General features: G+C 48.2%; 1 protein-coding gene across 2 annotated transcripts in view; it reads right to left on the bottom strand.

Annotated features, from left to right (window-relative positions):
* ARHGDIB (Rho GDP dissociation inhibitor beta) overlaps window positions 1-14628 on the bottom strand; it is a 44834-nt gene that overhangs the window by 5044 nt on the left and 25162 nt on the right. The window contains exon 1 of one of the 2 annotated variants that reach the window (XM_054272678.1): window positions 3293-3413. The exons of the other annotated variant lie outside the window; for it this stretch is intronic. The gene's annotated coding sequence lies outside the window, so the exon portion shown is untranslated. Of the gene's footprint in view, window positions 1-3292; window positions 3414-14628 lie in introns of those variants that run through there. 2 annotated transcript variants of the gene reach the window in all.

The following is a 14628-nucleotide window of genomic DNA, read 5'->3' as shown; positions in this document are numbered from 1 at the left end:
GGGAGTATGGGGGCACTCACAGTGTGGCTCAGTGCCCTGACAGGCAGGCACCCACCCAGCGCCGAAGGCAGCGGGATTCCTACAGGCAAATGGCGACGGCGATCGGCTGCAACCCAGACACTGCTGTGCTGATATTCTGGCTCCAACACGATCCCCCCTACCCCCGCTCCTCTCCCTGCAGGCTCCACGCGCACTCGCAGACCTACACCATTATTCGCTCCCAGGGAGGAGGTGCGGGAGCCGAGGCTGAAGCCAGAGTGATTTACAGCCACTCTGCAGCACAGTTGTGGTCGGCAACCCTGCAATTACAAGCCATCGTACAGGGCTCGCACAAAGAGCCACTGCCACACGCTGGAGCTCAAAGAAACACGAATAAAGCCAAGGACAGAGGTTTCGTCCACCCTCTCATAACGGGTTAAAATCCACATTTCACAGAAAGGTCGAATATCTGACAGCCACTTTCTTAGATTAGCAAATCAGCTGAAGCTCTCAAGGAAGCGGGCAGCAAAGTCTATCTGCTGGCATTGCCTGCGCTCCCACGAACAGCTCACTCCAGGCACCCAGCAGGAGCCCTTCCCACTGAGCAGGGAGCAGGATGGGAGCCCAGAGGAGCAGGCACAGCCGTGCTGCTCCAGCGGTGCCCTCGGAGGGAGAGGCAGGAGAGCTGAGCCGCAGTCAGCAGGGCTGGTCCTGAATGGCACACGGGCAGCGAAACTGCTGGGCTGGCAGCCCAAATGGAGCCAGAGCAGGGAAATAGCAACCAAGGGGCAGAGCATGGGATGGGGGACAGGAGGCAGGCAGGAGAGGTAAGCAGTGCTGTGCCAGGTGCCCCCAGTCAGCTGCCTGCCTCCAGGAGGCAGCCATATGGTCCCAGCCACCTTCCCACTCCTGGGAGAAAGGCTGAAAAACAGAGCAGTGCCCTGGTACAGCTGTCACACATGGGCAAGCCATTCCTTGGTCTATGGCAGCAAAAGGATTTGGTCAAGCTACACAGATCATTCAGTTCACTTCCACTCGGGCTTTTTTGAGACTGTTCCTACTAAAAAGTCCCCTTTTGCTTCCTTATTTGCAATTTTCCAAACAAATCATTTGTCCTTCTCTGCAGCTGTGGCCTTTGGGAGCCCCTGCTCCCAAAAGTTAAACTAGGAGCTAATGCGATAGTTTTTTCATTTATTAAAATAGAATAGAAACATAGACAAAAAATAATTTAAAAAGGAAAAAACATCTGTTTAAGGTGAATCATCAAGTGGTGCCAGGCAACTCTGAGTAGTATGCAGACCTCTCAGAGCAATTCCAGTGAAGGGAAGAAAAACAATCAAGGAGTGGTACATTGGCACGTTGCAAAGGGGACAGAAAAGAACTGACCAGCACACAAACAAGAAGATTCAGTCAGGTATTTTAATTGGAAATGGCCATTGCAAGACGACTTTGCAATTCTGTGGTGAATGAGAAACTAGTACAGAATGGGCACATGGGAAATAAAAGGGAATCTCAACCCAAACAAACAGGGAAAAAAAAACAGGTCCCAGCAGCTGAATAACCCTGGCTCAGTTCATGCCCAGACCTAGGAGTGTGAAATACCATAGGAAAGGCCCTTGAGCTTGTCCTCACGAGAAAGGAAACCAAAAGCTCCCTCCCTAAAGCAGCAATTACACATGCCCCAGCACTCTGTGGCCCCAGCAGAGTCAACTTAGAAAGCCTCACAATCCCCTCAGTGCCATTCCACGTTCAGCATGGGAGGAGGCTGTGGTTAGCCATGACAGCCAGTGCCAAGCCTTGCCTCCCACTTGGGCTCCAGCTGCACGCCTGAGCACTGACCTGAGCTCTCCACAACACCAGGCTGCATCTGCCACCAGCACGAGCACAGAGCACAGGTGCCTGCCCGCCCCCATCCTCCCATGCCCACCTCCTGTAGTTTATCACAGGGGATGGAAAGAGGCCTCTCTGCCCTCATGCAGAGAAAAGGCAGAGTCAGGACTGCATCTGCTGGCTGCTCCTCATCGCTCAAACCTTCCCTTTGCACCACACATGCCGCAGAGACTGTCCCTGCCAGCCCCCAGGGGTGGCTCACTTGAGGGGGAATGCTTTTAGGTTATGAACCTCCCAGAAAGGTGCACAGACAATCTGCCATGCCAACAGCAAGATCCTGCAGGGAACAGGACCAGCCAGACTGTCTGGGATGAACAACCTCTGGCTCACAGGCGCCTCAGGATGGCACCGATCAGACCAAGTTCTGGCATTTTTCCCCAAGCCATGGACCTGACGCTGCCTTCCTGCCAAACTCCAAGGCAGACGGTGACCAAGAGGAAAGCTCACATCTCAGCAGCTCCTGACCCTACTTGCTGGTGCCCTCTGCAAGCTGAGACACATTCCTGAGCTCAGGCGCCAGAGTCACCATGTTGCTGTGGGGGTTCCTGAGTTTCTGTGCCACTGCCCAGGCTAATACGGAGCCCCCATTCAGACCAAGAGCCTCACTAAATTGAGAAAATTAACCCTACACTGTTATATGCAAGGAGAAATCTATGTGCTTGGTGTCTTGCCCTGCCACATTTTTCTTGCCTTTCTGCAGCTCCAGCCCACGGTCCTGCGTCACCTGCACCCCTGAGGCCGGGCAGCACCCGTGAAACAGCAGGGAGGGGGCAAGGGCAGGGCTAGGGGTCCCTGGTAGCGAGAGATGGCTGCAGGAGGCAAAGACGGAATCATTCCTTGGCGAGAGGTGCGAGAGTCCCGCAGCTGGGCTCTGCCAGTGCCGCGGACAGACAGCTGCCCTCGCACCTGCAGCAGGAGGGGCAGTCACAAGGCGGAGGGTGGGCACCTGCTCGGCCCCCGTGCCTCCACGGGGCACAAAAAGGGCTGTCAGAGGGACAGCATTTCACTTGCCCTCCGTCTGCTCATCACTTCTCCAAACCACCCCCTGGCCGAGGGCTAATCTCCAGGAAGCGGGTTTAGCAGGGAGGAAGTAATTTTCCGCGATGGGGGAGAAGCGCACCGGACTCAGCAGCGCCCCCAGCCCCGGCCTCCCCATCCCAAGCCCCGGGGTACAGAGGGGAGCCCATTGCCCGGGGAGCGCCGGGCACAACCCGGGACCGCGGGGCCCTTCCCTTCCTTGCCCGGCCCCATGGCAGCGCGGAGCCCGGCTTCCCGCTCGGGTCGGGTCGGGCAGGGCTCTGCCGCCGCCCCGGGCAGGAGCGGGCACCGGCGCCAGCCCCGGAGCGGGGGCGCGGAGCAGCGCGGGGAGCGAGCCGGGGCCGCGCCGTCCGTGCCCCTGCCCCCGCCCGCCCCTCGCACTCACCGGCGGAGCGGCGCCTGCGGCCGGGGTCCTCCTCTGCTGTCAGCGCTCAGCCCCGAGCTCTGGCAGTTGGAGCAGGAAGGAAGTTGGTGAAGAGAGGAAAAAAAAAAAAATAACACTCAGACGCAGCGAAAAAAAAACAAAACCAAAAACACCCAAGAGCGGCGGCAGCAGCAGCCCACCCGCAGCAGAGGAAGCCCTGGCGGCCCCGCATGCTGCGGCGCTCCGCCGCCTGCCCCGCTTTGTCTGCGCCCGCTCCTTTTGCGCAGAGGTGCGCAGGGCTTTGTCTGCGGAGCGGAGCCCGGCCGGGGACGCGGGAGTGCTCGCCGTGCGCCGCTTCGGGCTGCTGTGCCCGGGAGCGAGGGGGGTGAGGGCTTTGTTTTCCTCCCCAGGCTTTTATTTTATTTTCCTGCTGTAATTATGGTCGGTTTCAAAAAGTGGCGCTGATTTATACCGATTAAAATATGCGGAGAATCGGGTTGTGTATTCCTGCGTACGTGGGAAGATAAGCAGTGTTGGAAATGGAGGTTCTTATGAACCTCATTTTTCCTGCTACCTGCTGCATTTAATCAGCTTATTGTTCCCAACTCCCAGCCCTTCTCACAGAAGCAGTTTCCAAGATCAGCTACCTTAGGAAGAAAAAGCTCTCATTTCCCAGGGTTGCTTAAATGATCGGAAAGATTTTACACCCCTTACTTTGTGAAATATCAGCAGATTTCCTCTTTCTTTGCCCCTCATGGAGTGCCCACTTAGTTCATCAGTCACATAAATCCCTCATGTACATAGTCCTTAGTGCACCACAAATTAGATCATTGGTTTGCAAACAACAAAACTGGGCCTGCAATGACTGATACACTGCTCTTGATGCATTTACAGCAGCAAAATAAGCAAAGCATATCTATTGCCAATGGGCTTAAATTCACTGCCCCAGATCCACATATCCATTAAAAGTGTTTATTGTACACAAATTTTTAAAGGTTGCAAACAACTGAGGGAAAGGGATCTTCTTCAGGGATTAACAGATCGCAGAACAGGGGGGATTGATTTTTCCAGCCAGATATTTCTTTCATTTAGGTTATGGGCAGCACAATGATCCTTGCCTCATGAATTTCAAGGCAAAAACAGAGCATATATCTGTCTGACAATGGATTCCCATTTATCAGGGGCTATAACCTCAGAAACATTTCAAGCTTCCATTAATTAGTTTCACCATCAAGAAAAATTATTTTATTCTCTGCCATTCCTTTTCACTGCTGCACTAACCCTTCCCTTGGGCCAACACAAGGGACCTGACTTGAATGCAGTAGTTAGATGAGTTCAAATGGTACCAGGGAAAAAACATGTAAGCAAATGTGTGAGATGTAAGCAAATGTGTGAGTATACATTGGTGAGTTTTCAACCCAGATAGGTTTCCCCACACTTGTTTATAATGGACAAATGGGACTAAGCCTTTATGCCAGTACCAGTGGCTGAGTGGGATGGGGATGAGGATGAGGAAAGAGCAGAGCAAATTCTTTCAACTACAGTGCCACTTTATGGCAGCTCATATTGTTCATGTAAGCAGTCCTGGCCTGGCAAAGCTGTGAAGAGTTGGATGTGTTTACTGTGGAAAGATTTGAGGAAGCCCCTGTGTCTTGTACAACAGTTTCTCATCTTGGTTTCTTTGCTAAGTCTCTGATTTCAGTTTAGAAACTGAACACAGTTTAGCTGGGAGGAGGTGTGAGTTGAGGTTCCTGTTCACTCATGGCTTGGTTTGAAACTCCCTTGGTTTTAGCCACTGTGTACAGTGCAACTGTAAGTAGTGTTATTGCAATCATTCTTGCTGAAGAACAGTTGAGATTAGCTTGGTCTCTTTTGTGGGCTTCTTTTTAGTTAAACACTAGAGTGCACGTGCCTTTGTGTAGCTATTTACACACTATTTCTAAACACATGTGAGCATAAATTAGGATCAGTTCATCCACAAATATGCATAAAGGTATAGGGATGTGTAGCTGTGTGCCACCATATGTATGTGCACTCAACCTACATGGCTTCATCTGCCTAGCATGCAGGGGAAACAGATTTTACTCCTAAATTAGAAATTAGTCAGCATGTAATCATGGGGACATCATGTAATTGCTCTGTGCCTCCTCTTCCTGCTCACAAGCAGTGTGAGAAGGAGCTGTAGGCATTGGAATCACACCATGCCAAGCAGATGGGAACCTAGAAGCCGGGCATGATCCTTTGGGTCAGCATATCCAGCATCCTGCTGGGGAACCACGTCACTGCTCTGCTGGAAGGAAGGAAAGGTTTGAACCACAATGGAGCAGGACATCACTGACAGCAAATCTCTGCCACTGAGTATTTCATCTGTGACAAACTGATGCCAGGCCATGAAGATCATCTCTTGGCAGACATTGCCCAACCCCAGCCAGTTCTTTTGTCTGTGACAGAAGGAGGCAGGGACAACTCCTAAAGTGTACCTGCTTTATTGCAAAAAACATGGTAAAATTTCAAATGTGTTCTTAGCTGGAAAATAATATTTTTTTACTTAAAATATTATGATTAGGTCTTATTTAGTTTTACCCCATTGATAACAGCTGATTGTACAATTAATACACCACAATAATACGTGTGATCAACCTCTAGTGTCTAAGTTTATTTCAAAATGTTTATGCAAAATTTTAAATGCATATCCTTCAATTACACAGCCTGTACTCCCAACAGTCATATATGTCTGTAGCACCCTATTGGAAACAATAAACCTTGACTTTTTTAAAAACAGTAAGATTTTAAAAAATCAGGCATTTTTTTCCTGTTTGAATTTGGATTGCTGCCATTAGGTATCCAGTATTTCTAGATTTGAACTTTTTGCAGTGATGGTGCATTGCAGCTTTGTGCTGCTTAATGTCATCTCCATCTTCTGTGGAACAGGTTGCTCACTGCATTTGAGGAACAGAGCTACTTTATGACCTTTAGAAGTGACTAATCCAGTAAAATTTTACCTGTTAGAATCTCTTATTTTCACCTGCTTGTAATTTCAAAAACTGTCTAATTTGGAGTTGAAATTTACCAGGCTGGAAGCTCTGAGGGGAAAAATAAAAATACATTTCAGTCCAGGTAGGGAATCCATGTTTGAAATTTTAAGTCTCAACAGAGTAATACCTTTAATGCTGCTCTTGTAAAACGATTTGTTTTGGAGCTACTAATTTGTATTTTCACTGAACTCAGTACACAGTTACTAACTATGATTTCTGTCTAGTGAATAATATTGCTGAATGCTGTCACTGTCATGAGTTTTGCCTCCTCCTCAAGCTTTTTACAGTCCCAGGAAGGGTACAGGTGACATGCTGGGAAGACGACCTCACAGTTCAGCAAGTTCACATCAGCAGGTGCAGCAAGGTGAGTGTCAGTTCTGGCCGTGGGTGCCCCCTAGATGGTGTCCCCAGATGGTGTCCCCAGATGGTGTCCCTCTCTGCAGGCAGAGATCCCTTCCCTGCAGGGATGGAGGAGGTAATCTGCTCCTGAGGCAGTCACGAGGGGATGGGAACGGGCAAGGTGACAGGTCCAGGAGCTCAGACAGGAGCTTTCCCTGCCTTGTGGGGAGCATTCACTGCACAACGAAGTGCCACCCAACTCTGGTAATCCCAGCACTGCCTTTTCTGACTCTCAGTTAAGTGGGATAAACAGGGTGATACAGCCAATGAAGCATGAATTCATCTCTGAGTAAAACACAGGCACAAGGTGCCCCTGGACCGGCTTTAGAAGTCAGCATTGAAGTCAGCATTTAGAAGTCAGCATTGTAAGGTTGATCCTGGTGTGCCTAGGAGAGGTGGTGCCTAATTTCTTCTTCCCTGGTGCTACTCACCCCTTCTAAAGTGCTGCAAAGGAGTGTGCAGCCCTTGGGGTGGGAAGGCAAGGAAGGGATGGAGGCTAGATAAAATGTCAGGCAGGGGAGCCAGCATGGAGGGCAAGGAGAGAGAAGGCATTTTGGGGTGTCAACACAAAGCCCCTGGTAAGGGTATAACTCGGTTTTCCAGCCCCAAGTCCCATGAGAATCCTTTCAAACCACCTAGCCACTGGACTTGAGGGCTCTCAGCTGGATGAAGAGCTGACCCCTGAAGACATGAGTGTGTGTTCCACCTCTTCAGCTCCTCTAGCAGCGATTTCTTTGAAAGATGGAGAGATTGGAGATTTAATACTTGTCTAAGCAGCTTTCAGGCTTGTTAAAGTGCTAATCCCATAACCCCTGTCACAAGCCTGAAGGTGTGCAAAGACTTCACATGTCACTTCACAATCCCCTGAGGAAGCAAGGGAAACAGGAAGACAGAGGAAGGAAAAGGATTTTGTGGGGGATGAGAGAGTAGGGGCAAAACTGAGCCGGTTTCCTTCAGAGTCTAGCCTGAGGAAGGCTGAGGATGGACAGAGCAGCTCAGTGAGGACAGAGAGGGAGAGCTAAATTGGTGGGAGGTGTGAGTGACAGCACAGGGGTTGGTGAAGGGAAGATGGTCCCTGTCACCCGGGGAGCCGGTGTGTCTTCTCTGCATCCCCTGCTCTCCAGAGCCTGACATGCAGGAAAGCAGCTTTTGCTCTCCATCCCTCACTTGGTGCCGTGGCAGAAGTCAGTGTTCTGCAGGTGAAGGTGTCCTAGAGAAGTCACCCACCAGAGCTGGATTTAAAAGGGTACTGGATTATTTTAGGGCCTCTCAGAAAACAGGTGGTTATGTAAGGTCAAATCTCAGCAAGTGTAATCAAATCTCAGTTCTAAGCTGATCACCAAGCAGGGTGTTAGGAGTTATTTATTCAAGCATTCCTCCCTGTGTTGTGACTTTCTTCTGAAACAGCCAGAGCTGAAGCTGGGACTAAATTAGGAGAGCTGTGGCATCCTTTCCTCCTCTGCTGACCTTGGGAAATCTCCCTTGCCAGCTGCGCCCTGACGTTCCTGTGCTAAACAGTACTCTCAACAAGGAACTTGATTGCATGCCAGAATTTATGGCTTCTAGTCAGGTTGTGTCCAGCCTCTGGCTAGCTCTTATGTGCCTTATATACCCTGTAGCTCAGGGCATGCTGCTTGCAGCTATATAGCATCTCTCAAAGCCACGAGACAATAATTACCAGCCTCTCTGTGGCAATGTTTTTCCTTTATTGCACTTGTGCTGTTCGTATATTATTGCTCTCACAGCTCTGCCTCCATAAACCCCCACAGTGTTATTATGGTGGATTCTCGTGCAAGAACTGCTGTGAGAATTGCTGTTCCTCCCACTCCTTCTTTTTCTTTTATATTGCAGGCTTCAGTGTATAAAGGAGAAAAACAAATGTGGTGTTCAACAGAAGAGCCAGTGGCTATTGAAATTCTCAGTAAATATTATCCAGTTTTGTATATTCACAGAAGATTAACAAGCAATGAATGTGCAACATTTGTACACGATGAACGTTCTCCTCCCAGATCCAACAAAAATAGACCCAGAAATAATCCATAGGAGTTTTAAGTGGGTCTTGATGGAAATTGTACCAAGGGAAAGCATGGCAAGAAATCATCCTACTGGTCACTTTCACTGTCATCATCTGCAGCATCAGAGAGAGCCCTCAGAGGAGGTTGTTCCTATGGGACCCCATCATTGCCCTTCACAGCTGGCCAGTGGGGGAAATTTCCCCTTTTTCTCTCCCTTCTTTTTCTTTATTTTCTTTTTCTTTCTAGAAATAACTTTCAGCATTCCAAGACATGAAGTACACCATCAGCTGCCAGTGTCCCACAAATAAATCTTCATGGATACAAAACTGTCAGAACATCCTTTGTGCAACATGTGCATGCCCCACGTGCAATGATGACTACTAAACAACTCACTTCTTCTATGCTGTGTTTATGATGCTTGACTGGGCCAGAAAGCAAACTGTAACTCCAGGTCCTTGGCACAGAAATATCCTTAGCAGCCTCCCAATAAGAAGCTTCAAAGCAATTTGTAGGTGTGTGCCTCCAGTGGGAAACAAGAGTGTAGAGGATCTAAATTTAAAAAAAAAGGCTGGAATCTGACAGTGAAAGGCCATCAAAAACAAAACCAAATGAACAAACAAACAAACATTACAACATTAAGCTCTGCAGTTGTGCAAGATCCTGAGGGGAAAACAGAAGGCTTTGTATTAGCAGCACACCTAAGCAATAAAAGGAGAAAATATTTTTTTTAATTTATTCAGATTTTGATCCCCTGGCTTTTTCTCTTCCACGGTTACATCCACCAGGGATCTGCTATCACATGGCAGCTACAGCATTTAGCATCCATGTGTCTGGGAGGTGAGCAGCACCCCAAGAGACAAGATAATGGAGCAGAAGAGCTGCCTCCTCTGCCCATTAGTCAAATGTTCCCAAGGAGAGTGTGAGATGCTCCCCAGAAGCAATCATTTCTTTCTGAAAGCCTCAACTGCTACATGAAGAAAATCATAATAATGGTGGCAAAGGGCTGAACTGAATGAGATTGCACAGCAGTGCTTTTATGTGGAGGAGGAGGAAGGAAGAATGCCTCTTGCGTGGTGTGAAAGCCATGGGAAGATATGTGCCCCCTTAAGAAGAAGAAAGAAACATTTTAACAAAATGTTTAGGAAAAGCCTTCCTTTATTGGGCTGCTAGTTTCCAAGGAGAAAGAATCAATCATTCAAAAAGAAGAAGAAAAAAAAAAAAGATGAGAAAAAGAGCTGTCAAGAAAGGAGACATCTGGAGCTGACTTGTGTACAGTTTCTGCTTCTTAGCCCTGTGACACTGAATCATTTGCTACACTGTTTTAAACTGAACAAAGCTCTGGAGCAATCTGATTTTCTGATTTCTATTTAAATAAAAACACACTTTTTTTAACAAGGCAGTATTACTTCTCTGTTTAGTTCAATGAGTGATTTTAGAGAGTGCTAGTGTACCATTTAATCACTGTTCACAGGTACATGGCATGTAATTCACACAGAAGGAATCAATTATGAGAAAAGAAAAATCTGAATAAGGGTCTTGAGACAATCCTATGGAAACTCTGTGATTTTTTTAAGGGCAATCACAAACTGTGATATATAGCAGTCACATAGATAACCACATTCACTACCTGGGCTTGATAAAAAGGGGAAAAATGCGAAGTTTTTGTTCAATATATTAATGTTGAGCTTGTAGATGTCATTCAGGAGAAAAATAATCTTATAAATGAAAAAAGCAGATATTTTAATTGTGGGTAGAGTGAAAATAAGAAAGAAAGGATGCTTTATAAAACAATCTAACAAAGCCATTCCTATTCTGTCATTACCAACAGCCTGGATGCAGACATTAAGCAAAGTGAGTGCACAGAAAGGATGCTCACTAATGATATTGCTTTCTCTTGGGACAGCTTTGCAATGAGCATGGGGATGCTCTTAGACAATGAATCACAAAGCAGTTAGAAACACTGAGCTTTTTGTGCTGCATGGCCAAGAGCATCAGTGTCCCCAGCAGATGCCTGCATGGCTGAGTCTTACCTGCAGGTCCATGAACTTTCTCTCCACCATCTCTTCCATATTTACAAATAAGAATGATAAAAATGTAGTTCTGTCTCCTGAGATCTGATGGTAAAAAGGGCTATCAAAAAAAAAAAAAAAAAAAAAAAAGAGAGAGAGGGGTGGGGGGGGTTCCTTTTGGTTTTCCTTTTATTTATGCCAATCAAGGAAAAGTTTCTGTAAGTTACTAAAATCATGCTAACAGCAGTCTTGTGAGTGTGAGATGCTAAGACTTGGCTATCTGTTCCAAGAAAGGCCAGACTCACTGCTGAGAAGAAAATATAACTCTGGTAACTAATGAGGTGTAGGACAGACTACATGGCTTTATATCATCTGCTATAAAAAGCCCCAGAATCTCCTAAAGCATTTGTGCCTGGAAGCCTGGGGCCTGTAATGATGTTCTAACATGTGCAAGTAGAACATCCTTGACCAAATAAGAAAAGCAGGGACTTCATTTTTCCTGCAGAAGCTTTTGCAATGGCCATTTGGCTTGAGGACTTAGTTATGTCCCCAATACTCAGTTTATAGCACAAACAGGGCCATTGCTGATGGTTCAGAAAAACCTTATCACCTGATTTATATTTGCTCAAAGGACCCTTTTCTACAGGTTGGTCGTGGAAATCTCCCTCTCCAGCCCTGGCAGTGGAAAAACAGATCTCAGCCTCTTTGCTCTCTGCCCTATTGCCAGGGAAGCCTCCAGAGTATGAGTGGGAGTATCAAGATCAGGCTCTTCTGCAAGCTGAGCTCAGGGACACTGAACATAGCTTTTGTATCCAGCAGCAGGCACAGATTCCCAAAGTCAGCACACCCTGTTTATTGCAGGCTGTTATGGATCTTTCATCCCAACACCAAAATAACTGTGCGAGATTTCCCGAAGGAAAAATGATAAAATTCTCCATGAGCATGCCTTCTCTGCATTTTTAATGCACTGATTTGCATGCAGTCAAACAACCAAATATCTGTGCAGGGAAAGCCCAGTCCCCTGTATCTGTGCCTCTTTTCTACACTAGCACAAATGACATGAGGCGTAGGAACATGGTCAGCACTGCAGGGGGAGGATTCCAGCCTCTGAGTCCTCATTTGCAGGCTTCTCACCAAAACACTGTTGACATGACAACCTCACTGATCTTCTGTGAGACCAACAGACAGTGCCATTCTAAATCCATGTCTGACCATGGTTCCCTCACCTGGGATCCAGAGGCCCTTGGTAGGCTGCCTGTCTTCAGGAGGGAAACCAACATTTTACTGCCTGCCTAATTCTCTGCTCACTTCCACTTAGGTATATCTTTGTGGCAAGTGATAAATCTCTATCAATAATGCACAAAGTCTCCCAAGTATATGGCACAAGCTTGTAGAGATACATTTCAAAAGTTCTTGTGGCGCACACCGACCGCAGCCCTTATCAGCTGCGTCCCTGAGTCTGTGCCTCAGCTGGGATTTCCTCCCACAGTCCCATGAGCCCAGTCAGCCTCTGGAAAAATCACTGTCTTGTAAACTTGTGTTTTCTTTGTCGTTCAAGTGAGCTGCTATTTCTGGCATAACTGCTGTTTCCATGGCTACACCAGCTCATAAATAGGGTCAGAAACCTTGGGGATGTTTTTTAACTGATTCCTTGGAACAGAATATAATCTGGCTGGAGGTGATGAAGCTCCTGAGTTTTCCTTTGAGGCCACGAGGACTGCACTCCTGCTACCACCTAGACACCATGGTTTCTGGTGCACTCTGCTCTGGATCCAATGGCAGCTGCTGTGGCCAGAAAAGTTGGCACTGGCCTTCCTGGGGAAGAAAGGCCTGGGCAGGGAGGGACAGGGATTGGGCTCTCAGTCCCTGGGCAGGACTTGTCACCCATCTGGGGCAGCAGCCAGGCACAAACAGAAGCAGATGCCTCTTGCTCTGAAGGGAAGCTGTGCACCCACAACTCTGCAAAGTAAATGCCACCCACTTTGTGAGGGGAAGGGAGAGAGAGTATGGATGGAGAGAGAGCACTGATAATCCTGGGAGATAAGAAAGAACATGAGAAGTGGGGCTCTTTAGGGAGTTGCTGTCATGTTTTGTCAGTGGTAAAAAAATTATCTTCATGTGACACCATGGAATATTTTTTTCCCACAGTCCACTTTTTGTTAAAGGGAAACAAGACAGATTTCATTGGGAAAACAGGAAAACCAAGGGAGTATTTCGAAAACAAACAGCCTGAACATATGTAAATTTTGAAGCCTCAGGAAAGAGCACTAGAGGGATGTACAGCTGATTTCCCCAGCAACTTTACCTACACAGAAGAAGGCAGAAGGGGAGGGGGAGCCCCTGGAAACCTGTCTGTAGCAGATGGAGGCATGGGAATGAGCAGCAGGGATGGGAGGGAGTCTGCTGCCAGCAGGCTGCACCTCTTTATATCCACACAAGCAGGTCCCTGCCCACAGTAATCACTTCTGCTGTCAGAAGAGGATGAGTGCAATCAATCTCCAACATTTGTATACAAGCTCTAGTCATCACAGGGAAAGAGAGGATGCCAACAAGATGCTGCCCCCGTTCTCTTTCCTGTGCCCACAAATTACTGCACAAGCCTCTGAAAGCTGTGTGATTGTCTCAAATGTGTGGGAACGTGTGTTTGCTCCTTCTCTGCTAGATTGAAAGCCTCTCAGCTGCAGCTAGGATTTACTTCCCAGCTTCTCAGTGCCCACTCAAGGGCTAGGACCTCATTGATTTGTTTTAATGTAAGCTAAGAGTCTCACTGAAGGATTTATCTTGTCTAACTTGAGCATCTGAAGGGGCAGAGGCCCCAGCTATGGGACTCCTGCTCAGCACCAGTGCAGTGCTGGACTGGTGTTCCCTGCCAGGGCCTGTCACATCAGTGAGAGACTGTCCCTTCTTGGCCACACACAGTCACACCCCTGGCTGGCTTGGCTGCTCCAAAATCCCCTCTTCCAGCCTCACTCAAACACAAATCCCATCCATCATAAACAACCCCACACTTTGGTTTCCTTCTGCCCTTGTGTTGCTCTGGTTCTCCTGATGCTGCTCCATTTACTGGGATTATTTTCAGTCCTGCCAGGCCTGATCTTGTGCAGTGAGGAGGGTGCTCAACAAAGGTAAGTGTGAGGTGCTTCACCAGGCCCAAGAGCCCCTGAGGGTTGTTAGCCTTGTGGTTAACAGGTTACAGGCCATGGCTGAGGCACTGCTGCAGCTGAGGATGATCTCCCAGCACCTTTTTGCAGGACACTGGACCTTCTCTTTTCACCCTGAGACTCCACCAACTCTTTCCCCATACCTGACACTGACATTCCAGGCAGTTACAGGCTATTAGAACACATGGGAGATACCAAGGGCTGGGTATAAAACAGAGTGCATTGCCACACATGGAGTTTTGGTGGGGTGGAGAATGGCCTGAGCTCTGCCTCTGAGGGCCCCTCCCAGTGACAATGGTGCTGGTACCCAGATAAGACCTGGCTGTTCCCTCAGGCCAACACCTTGGGCCTCAGGAGTGACTGGTTGGCCACCCATGTGAAACACAAAGGTTCCCATTCTGCCCCTGCCTTCCCATCTGCTTCCCTTGAGCCCTGCAGCACCTCAGCAGCATTCCCTAGGACTCCTTGAGCGGACTCAGTCCTGCTAGCACTGGGCGAGCTGTGTGCATAGCTCTGTAAGGTGTGTCTTCACCCCTGCAGCACCTCTGAGAGGTTCACTGGAAACCCCTCGAGGCATTCACCAGCACAGGAGAGGGATAGGAAATCCTCCCTTCCCTGGCACATGCAGACACGTGTGTTTCCAAGAAGCAGCACCCCTCAAAGACCAGGTTATTTCTTTATTTCTCTTTGCTTCTCCAGAGATGTCCCCCAGAAGCTCCAGAGAAGCCACCACCTTCT

Source organism: Melozone crissalis, unplaced genomic scaffold, assembly GCF_028551555.1.
Source record: "Melozone crissalis strain CALT ecotype California unplaced genomic scaffold, PUWL_Pcris_2 ptg000004l_1, whole genome shotgun sequence".
In the NCBI taxonomy this organism is placed as follows: Eukaryota; Metazoa; Chordata; class Aves; order Passeriformes; family Passerellidae; genus Melozone; species Melozone crissalis.
Note: the sequence above shows the minus strand (reverse complement) of the source record. Positions and strands in the feature narration are given on the sequence as shown.